The sequence below is a fragment of the Arachis hypogaea genome, chromosome 16 (assembly GCF_003086295.3).
Source record: "Arachis hypogaea cultivar Tifrunner chromosome 16, arahy.Tifrunner.gnm2.J5K5, whole genome shotgun sequence".
NCBI lineage: Eukaryota > Viridiplantae > Streptophyta > Magnoliopsida > Fabales > Fabaceae > Arachis > Arachis hypogaea.
The window spans coordinates 42,003,276-42,013,869 of NC_092051.1; the positions used below are offsets into that span (position 1 = coordinate 42,003,276).

The 10,594-nt window shown below is 34.5% G+C and overlaps 1 pseudogene; it reads right to left on the reverse strand.

The window, feature by feature from the left end:
* Nucleotides 1-1,237: 1,237 nt before the first annotated feature.
* LOC112757028 (cytidine deaminase 1-like) lies at nucleotides 1,238-4,965 on the reverse strand (annotated as a pseudogene).
* Between the last annotated feature and the right edge of the window lie 5,629 nt (nucleotides 4,966-10,594).

The window sequence follows — 10,594 nt, forward strand, 5'->3', positions numbered from 1 at the left end:
TTAGCAGATATAACACCAAAAATAAAATAAAGGAGTATATTTGTTCGTTTCTGAAAGATGATATTCCAAGTTTTTGATAGCTAGATTTGATTCAACGAGAGTTCGATCACTGTGTCTTACGGTAAAAACTGTTACAAATTGCTTTACCATTTTATTTTTGTTAGAAATTGTGTGGTTTATTTTCAACCACTAATTTAATTACTTTTGGAAATAATATATTACAGGTTTTATTAATAGGCTACATCATAATGAAAATATTATAAAGTTAAATCCTTTTCCTTATAATAATACTCATCTAGGGAGATTTAATTGTATGATATTGGCATAATTTTTACATTATTAAATCAAGTAATAATTTTATGAGTAACACTCAAATTAATCTCCAAATTTTAAATCGGACATCTTCGTCTTTAATAAATTTTTATTTAATAAAAATCTTAGAAAATTATTTCAGTAAAACAAATTGCTTTCTATTACTTTGAATCAAATTTTTAATGTGTATTATGTAAAAAAAAATTAACAAATTCTATTATAAGATAATTTAATTAAAAATATTATTATAATATAAATTAATTATTTTTCAAAATGGTAAAGCAATTAATTTATGTGAGAAGAGTAATTTTTAAAATAAAATTTAATTAAAAATCAAAATGTATGATTTTATATTCCTTAAAAAACAAATTAATTTAAATATTTAATCTAATTCTATTACAGGTACATAGATCTTATAGTATATTCAGACAGTGTTGCCAATAACAACTGTTCATTAAGTGGTAAGTTTTGTAGGGTTGGACAACAATCACAACTAGTTAATGAGTAAATTACCAACCTAATTTCTGTCTATTTTTTTGAATGACAATGCAACCCTTCAAAAAAAAAAAACAATCCACTTCGTCTCATGTCCCCTACTTCCGTCACAACGCAGTATTTGAGGATGTTTTTTGTCAACTCCAAACAGAAAATGCTAACCTGTCACGGTAACCATGTGTGCTAGCACCTCTCCCTGCATTGCTAAGGTGGATGTTGGCTACATATGTGTATACCTCAAAATGATCAGACGATTAGTTGTCATCTTTCACATCTGCAAAAACGTCGTCATTTTCATGGGAGGAGACTTCTCATACGTTGTCCTCTCATCCATTCATGACTCATTGACTCATATCCATGAATGAGCACCATGATCCATCATAAAGCAACAACAATAATCACAATCTAAATCTAAAAACTATACCAATTGTCAAACATCTTTGGAATTGGAAAAGCAAAGAAGTGCTTGGAAGCGACATGTGGCTGAAATGGAACGCGTCAACAACCTCGCCATCTCTTCTTGACTCACCAGAGCACCTTCTTTCTCCACCAACACTGCACCTACGATCTCATCATACCAACCACCGTCACCCGCCACAAACGCCACCACCGCCGCCTGCATCAGCCCTAAGCTCGGGTTAAACGCCACTGATTCCATGTAAAATTCCTTATACACACCTTTCTATCGCAGTCCACCAGAGCCACCTTTGAAGGGGACCCACTGTAAGGTGCTTGCGATGCATTTGCAGCCTCCAAAGCCACAATCTTTAACTTCTCATAATCAACGACTATACCATGTCCATTGCAAAAACACCATTATTGGATCTCAAATTCTCACCTTCATCATCGCGGTCCATTCAGGTTCAGGTTGTGAGCCCCAATCCGTTGTTGCGGGGATCCAAGACAAAAGGAAAACCTTCAAGGAAGAGATCGAGAAAACTGAAATGGTGTGGGAGGAAGTCAGAGAAAGGGTGAATTGGTCATTATTGCAGGGGTTATGAGGATTTAGATGTTCTCTGAGTCGCAGAGCTCCTGTAGAAACTGGCAGCAATGGCTGCGGGGTACGGCAGAAACGTCGAAGGAGGGTAAGGGAGGTCTAACCATTGAGGAGGAGGTTGGTTACGAGGAATTATTTGACATGGATGGAGTGGTGGAGGAGGAGGCTGGGGAATTTGAGATTGATGCCAAAGTAGACGCGACTGGTGGATCCGAGTCCTACAGCGGTGACTCAGAAATTGGAGATTGTCGGGTAGGCAAGGCTGCGGGTTGAGTCTACGAGGGAGACTGGAGATTGGCATGGTGCTCAATCAACAACATATGAGAAGTCTCCTCCCATGAAAACGACGATATTTTTGCAGACATGAAAGAGGACAACTAATCCCTTGACCATTTCGAGGTGTACACATATGCAGGAAACATCTACCTCAGCAAGGAAAGGTGCTAGCGCACACAGTTACCATGACAGGTCACGTTTTTCGTTCGGAGTTGACGGATAAATATTTACAGGAATCGCGTTGTGTCACGGAAGTAGGAAATAGGGGCTGAAGTGAATTTTTTTAGGGGTCGCATTATCATTCGGGGATGGATCGAATTGATAGTTCACTCACTAGTTAGCTTTATATTTGACTTTAATATTGTTTTATTACAGGTAGTTGTTTTAAATTTTAATAAATTAAAAATGCACGAAACCTTAAAGATGGTAAATAATCACATGTTGTGTCAATAACACTTTTGCTTTTAATAAATTTCTAGACAAATATTTTGATTGGCGTGATATTTGATAATACTAAATTATAAATTTATAAATATATTTAAATTTATTAAATTGTTGAATAAATTAAGTGTTCATTAGTTCATACTTTTTGCAGAGGTGACGAATTAATGAGATTTGAAGATCCTAATTAGACAACATTGAAACCAAATCGGAAGGACAATCTGCAAAATACTTTGATGCTTAAGTCAGTAATATTTTAGGTAATTGTGGTGAATAGAGTATTAATTGCTAAGTTTGTCTTTTTTTATTACATTTTTTCGATGTAACTGTTATTAGACATTTACTGCCTTTAATGTATATTTTTAATGTCATAATTTGACAGCTTCATGAGTTAATGACTTTATTAGTCTTAATGACAACCCTGTTAGCTTTATCGAGCTCATAATGTGATATTCTCATTTAATCATATTCTTGATATACCATTCGTGTTCAGAACAGTGTCCCAACTCGTGAGTTAATGACTTTGTCAAGAATATCCAAGTTTAAGGGACCAAGCCCAAACAATTTTTTTGCACTTATTAGATTTTAAGCACCAAAAGATCTTTGAGAAAATCTTTTAGTTTTCTTTGAGCAGTTGTATTTTTCCTCAGTTTGTGAATTATCAGATTTTAATTGCAACTTCTCTCTCCATCAATCAATGCCACATAACTTTTCAATTAAATAGCTCCACTTTAATATCCACTTCTCAATTTACTCAAAACTCCCAAAAACTCCTTCTTTCTCTTTGAAGTGTTTCTCTAGGTTTTCCTTTCTGCACAGAAATCATCCTTGGTCGTCTTCTTCCTTTTCTTGGCAGTGAGTTAGTGAGGAAAATTTCATTCTCCGCTTCCATCTTCAAGTACATCACTTAGCATCTTTCATCAAACCCAAGTAAGATTTTTGTCATATGTAGCATTTCCTTCGAAGGTCATATGTATGTATATTTTATGGGGTCGAATTCTGCTTTTCTTTATTGTAGTATGTGCTTTCTGAATGATTGTGGCATAAATTTTTTTCAACTTCATAGTTTTGATTAGGAAAATGTAGTAGGGGTACCATTATTTTAGTTTTTTCTAATTTGAGTAATGTTGATTTAGGCTTTTCTTGCCCCTTTTTGGGTTTTTCCAAAAATTGATGGGTTTTTCTTCGAGTTTTCTTAGTAATTTTTGAATTTTTCCCTTTGTAACATAGTGATGTTGCCCCTGTAGATTTTTCCCAGATGTCGAGGAGAAAGATTACCTTCAATCGCAAATGTCGTGAATGCATTGGTACCTCGAGGCAACTTCGCCCTCAGCTCAATCTAGCTGGCGAGGTGGATATATACTCTTGGGTTTTCAAGGAAGTGAAATCCATCCCATCTACCATCACGCAAGACGAGCTGGACAGTTTGTGAGAATCCAGGGTTATCTTTAACTCGGATTTGGGCAACCTGTATGTGCTGTTAGCTCCAGGTTTTGATGATCATCTATGCCATATAAACGAGCATGCTAGAAATGTTTTGGAGTAGGTACGGATCTACGAAACCTTGTTCACATGACTTGGAGTCCGTCTTTCTTTTACAGAATTTTAGGAAAATGTTTTAAAGTATACTGGCTGTGCTCCTTAACAAATCCATCCTAATAGCTGGGAGTTTCAAACTTCTATGTTCTTTGTTAGATCTTGATGTCTTCGTCAAAGTCTTTTTCTATTTTTTTACTTTGACTATGCCTTTTAGTTCCCAAGGTCATGAGTTTATCTCTTTCCGACACTACAAGAAAAATGCTGGTTATCGTTGAATTTACCGTCGGATTAATCAAATAAATCCACTTTCAAGTACCTTACCGTCGGATTTACCGTCGTCCTATAGGTGATGGTATAAATGGCGTTGGAAACCTCTTACCAACGGATTATTTTCGTCTGACGCTAATTATTGGCGGATTTTTTGTCAGTATTTTCAATGGATTGTCGAGCCTAGGTTGATGATTACCGTCCGATTAACTTGAAATGGCGCCAAAACTTACCGTCGAATTAATCTGCCGATAGAATTTTTATTTTTTATTTTTTAGCCACAACTAATAGTCAAAATAAAATTAAAACTCTTGTTAAAGAAATTGTTATCAGAAATCTTAAATTAGCTGAAATCAATAAATTATTTTATTAAAAATAAATGGTATGAATATAATAAAATGTCACATAAGTAGAATAATGTACCCTAAACAAACAAAAATGCATAAAATCCTAAGCGATTTCACAGATCCTGATAATCGTCATTGGCGGCTGTGTCGGCATCGTGGCCTCTGCTGAGGCGGCAGAGTAAGTGCTACCATTGGTGCCCCACCAATAACGTCATCGGGGTAACCAGCAGCGCCGCTGGAAGAAGCAACACTGCTACCTCCAGTGCGCATCTGCTGGTTGTACTCCTCCATCTGTTGTCGCAGCCGCTCGAGCTACTCCAGCTTCTCCGTCAGGTCCGAGCTGGCAGCAACGCGTACAAGAATCTCTCGATACCTCTCCTCAGACTGCTCCTGTTGCTGATGAAGCTCGTGTGTTAGCTTCTGCACCTCATCCCTTAGGTCGATAACCTCTTAGATATCAGCAGGGCTGGTGGCAGAGACAGAGGCAGAGGCAGAGGAAGAAGCCAACGTGGAGGAGCGGAGGCCATTGGCAAAGAACGAGCCCAACCCAAAACTGTAATTCTTGTGGGGTTCAGAGGCGGTCTCATGCCAAATCCTGTCGGGATCCACAACTGAGGTCTCAGAGTCGACTTCGTCGGCTCCACCAGGCGGATGAGATTGCTGGTTTGCGGCCTCCAACCTCTACTGATAATTCTCCTGCGTTACACACGTTAGTTGTTATTATGATAATAGTTAAATAATTGACTTTAAACCAAATGAAGTTGAAATTTAAGATTAATTTAAACTCACATAATAGGCCGCCAACCGCTCGTCAGTAAATCTCTCCTTGTTTGCCCTCAAAGTATGTGTATACTTGAAGATCTCCGCCAGTGTAGCCTCACGATCCAACAACTTAGACTACAAATTAATATATCAACCAAACAATAAAATAAATGGACAAATTAAACAATGACAGACAAATATATATGAAGCAGGAAATCTCTATTCTGATTTCGAAACATAATTTGCATTTTTTCGATTTAAATGAAAATATTATAAAAATTTCGACAGAGACTCCCCTGAAATTTGGATTTAGCCACCCTTAAAGGGTTCCATCCAAAACAAATTAACATCATTATTTTCACAGTCAATCATTTTTCAAACAATTTCAATAGTAGGAATCAATAAACAGTTAAATAATCCAACATTTTCCAACAATCTCAAAGCCTAATCTAACCTGTTCTAACCTATTCTAACCACCTAAATCCATTAAAACTAAAAATTAACCACCTTAAACTTTACTAACTACTTAAGTAACTTAATAATAAAAAAGGAAATTAAACACCGTAAACTCTACTAACTAATTCAAGTAACTACTATAGCATAAAACAATGGCAAAATTCTTATCAGTCTCATCTTCGTCTTCATGAACATTGCCAACCCACCCGTATACCTCGACGAACTAGGCGAAGTCCTGTTGGCGATGTTCATTAGACGTCAATGCTTGAAGGTCTCGTTATCTCTAAAGTAAGCCTCCAGGTGGTCTAATATTAATATCTCAATATAATTGAAATAATTCATATGTTTCTTAATAATTCACTCGTTCATAATGTATATATAAAAAGAGGGAAGTGTTTTATATTCGTATTGTGTGTCATCTTAGACCTTGTTCCCTCTATTTATACACATAAAAGGTCATTTTTTCAATCATCATTAAATTCATTCTCTCTTGATAACCTGAGTCTTCCACCCTTGAAAAATTGAGCTGCCTATATTGTGAAAGAAGTCATACATTATTGAATGGACATTCATATCACAATACTCCTCCTTAGATGTCCATTTAGGATTATACCTCATTAAAATATTAATAAAGAAAAATCCAATAAAAAAAGCTTTAGTGAAAAAAATAGTACAATATCCTTGGTGATGAGGACTGCATTGTTAAAAACTTTGTCAAGAAAAGTTCAATAGGAACAAAAATCTGATCAAAGAAAAAAGAGTACAGTCTCCCCCCCTTGTCAATATTATTTAATATTTCAAAATCATCACATCCCAATTTGATGTACTAATCTTTTAAAAGAGGATTTTGGAAGTGACTTTGTAAATAAATCTGTCCGATTATCACTTGAGCAGATCTGTTGGACATCAATTGTTCCTTGATTTTGAAGGTCATGAGTGAAGAAAAATTTGGGAGAGATATGCTTTATTATATTATCTTTAATGTATCCACCCTTAAGTTGAGCAATGCATGCTATATTATCTTCAAACAAAATAGTTGGAGCTATTTTCCTATCAGTCAGTCCACATGTTGATAGAATATTGATTAAACTCCTGAACCAAAAACACTCACAATTTGCTTCATGTATTGCTAGTATTTCGACATGATTAGAGGATGTTACTGCTATCATCTGTTTTGTAGACCTCCATGATATAGCTGTATCACCATATGTCAATAGATATCTTGTTTGAGATCTTCTTTTGTGTGGATCAGACAAGTATCCTACATCTGCATAGGCAACTAAGTGTGACTTGGATTCATATGGATAAAACAGTCCCATATCAACTGTTCCATGAAGATATCAAAAATTTTGTTTGATTCCATTCCAATGTCTTCTAGTTGAAGAAGAACTATACTTTGCTAGTAATTTCATAGCAAATGATATGTCAGGTCGTGTATTATTAGCGAGATATATTAATTCTCCAATGGTACCAAGATATGATACTTCAGAATCAAGGATATCTTTATTTTCTTCTTTGGGGAAGAATTGATCCTTTTTCACATCCAAAGATCTTACGATCATTGGGGTACTTAATGGATGTGATTTATCCATATGAAATCTTTTCAAGATCCTTTCTATGTATGTTGTTTGATGAATAAAGACCACATTATTTGTATGCTTGATTTGCAAGCCAAGACAAAATTTAGTCTTTCCGAGATCTTTCATCTCAAACTCTTCTTTTAGAGCTTTTATAATTGTTGGAATCGCTTCAGGAATTCTGATGATATTTAAATCATCAACATACACATCAATTTTAATGAATCCAGATGCACATTTGTTTATAAAAATACATGGACAGATATCATCATTTTTGAATCCCTTTTTAATGAGATACTCAATAAGATGATTATACCACATTCGTCCAAATTACTTTAGACTATATAAAGATCTTTGCAATTTAACTGAGTATAGCCCTTGTGAATATTCATTGGGTGGTTTGGATATTTTTAGTCTTTCAGAAATTTTCATATAGATATCACGATCTAATAACTCGTATAAATAAGTTGTCACTACATCCATTATATACATATGTAGTTTATGGTATATGAATAAACTTATCAAATAACACAATGTTATTGTATCTACTACAGAGGAATATATTTTTTCATAATCTATACCAGGTCTTTTGGAAAAAATCTTGTGCCACAAGTCAAACTTTGTAGCATACAACTTCATTTTTCTCATTTTATTTTCTCAGAAACACCCATCTGTATCCAACAGGTTCTACATCTTCTGATGTATGGACTACAAGTCCAAAGACTTTATGTTTTGCAAGTGAGTTTAACTTGGCCTTCATAGCGTCTTTCCATTTTGGCTAATCATTCATTTATGGACATTCTTTGACTATTCTTAGCTCAAGATTCATACTTTCATGCATGATGTGTAATGTCATATTATACGCAAATATTTCATTGATAATTATTTTATTTTGGTTATATTTTTTCTCTTCTAAACACATAACTTATCGAGATCTCATAATTTTCAGAATTTTTCAGGTACCTGAACGTCTTCTGGCATCAAAACTATATTAGAATTTTGGACACTTGCTGGTATTCTTTCTATGTCTTTATCCATTTCAACAGGAGTACCATTTATCTTGGTAATATCAAATGCCTCTCTTCTTTTTCGAAAATTTTTATTTTAGGAACCAATTAGTCTACAACGCTTCTGGCGTGTACTTGTTTCATTAGCCATTTGTCTAACTGGAACATCAATTTAAATTGGAGCATTTTCAGATAGTGTGTAGGATTTGGTTATCCTCTTTGTATCAAAAAATGTATCAGGCAATTCATTTGCTATTCTTTACAAATGTATAATCTTTTGAACTTCTAGTTCATATTGTGCTAATCGTGGATCTAGATACATTAATGATGAGGCGTTTCAGTTAAGTTCTTTCTCAAGTGGCTTACTCTCTCCCCCTTCCCCCCAATGTTGAAAATATTGATTCATCAAAATGACAATCTACAAATCAATTTTTAAACACATCTCCTTTTTGTACAAGATACCTCACTATAGGGGGAGAATCATATCCCACGTAAATCCTTAATTTTCTTTGGAGTCCTATTTTACTGCGAGAAGGTGGGACAATTAGGACATATATCGCACACCCAAATATTCTCAAATGGAAAATATTTGACTACTAGCCAAAAGCTAATTGTATGGGATAGAATTGATGATAACTTGTTGGCTTTACAGGAATAAGTGCTACGGCATGTAAGATCGCATGCTCCCAAACAGAAATAGGAAGATTTGTTCTCATAAGTAAGGGTCTAGCAATTAATTGGAGGCGTTTAATAAGTGATTCTACTAATCCATTTTGTGTGTGAATATGAGCTACTTGATGTTCAACACTTATTCTATTAGCCATACAATAAACATCAAAAGTTTGAGAAGTGAATTCACCAGCATTACCAACGCGAACTACTTTGATTGGATTTTTTAAAAAATGTGCTTTTAATCGAATAATTTGAGCAAGTAATCTCACAAACACCAGGTTACGAGATGACAATAAGCACACATATGACCATATTGAGGATGCGTTTATTAGGACCATAAAGTATCTAAATGATCCATATGGTGGATGAATTGATCTACATATATCTCCTTAAATTCTTTCTAGAAATTCAGGGAGACGTAATCTAATTTTTACTAGTGATGGCTTTACAATTAATTTTCTTGAGAACATGCAGCAGAACAAAATTTACTAGATTGAAGAACTCTCTGATTCTTTAGTGAATGTCTATGGGAGATTTCAATAATTCTCTGTATCATAGTTGTTCTAAAATGACTCAATCGTATTCCAAATTATGAATTCATTTAGGCTAGTAAACTTCTGCTTTACAATAGCATGCAATTCGATTACGCTAATTTTAGTGTAATGTAATTCAGAAGAAAGTGAGGGTAACTTTTCTAATATAACCATTTTGTTTGAATAATGAATAGTGATTGATGAACAAACTTTTGTGTGGTCTAGAATTCCACTAATGAATTCTCGTTGTAAAGTATAATTTCTAAACCAAACAATAGTCCCTTCATACAAAAATTTTTTTGGTTGTCACATGTACAAACCCCAAATAAGAAATAACCGGAGTATTTAAACTCCGGATCGTCTCATAAGTAATTGCAATGAAGTGCTCAATTATTGGCTATAAAGGGGTTTTTGGTTGATAAGAGGGGCAACAAAATAAATGACAAAAAAAGTAAATCGAGCAATTAAAGAAAGCAATTAATAAAGAGAGACATTCATGGCAAGGGTTGAGGTCATAGGCTTTCTATCCTAGTCATGCATAGATCAATTCATCTTATTTAGTCAACTCCAACAAATAGGGAGAAAGTCAAACAAGACTAATTAATCATGTCACAAATATAAACAAGAATTTATCTTATTACGTCATCTCCAACTATGGAAGAAGGTATCATATTATCTTCCATGAGAGAAAGTCTAATAAGACTAGCTAATCTCAATCCAAAAGTCCTAATCAACTTACTAATTAAATTAGCAAAATATTAGCGTCAATGGAAACAATATTAGCTAACAACTCTAGATCACCAATATGAATTGGGTTTTCATGACTCAAGATTGCCTGATTACTCTTTTCAAGCCAAGAATGCTCAAAATCTACTCTAACATTCAACCAAGCATTTTATCAAACACTTGGAAG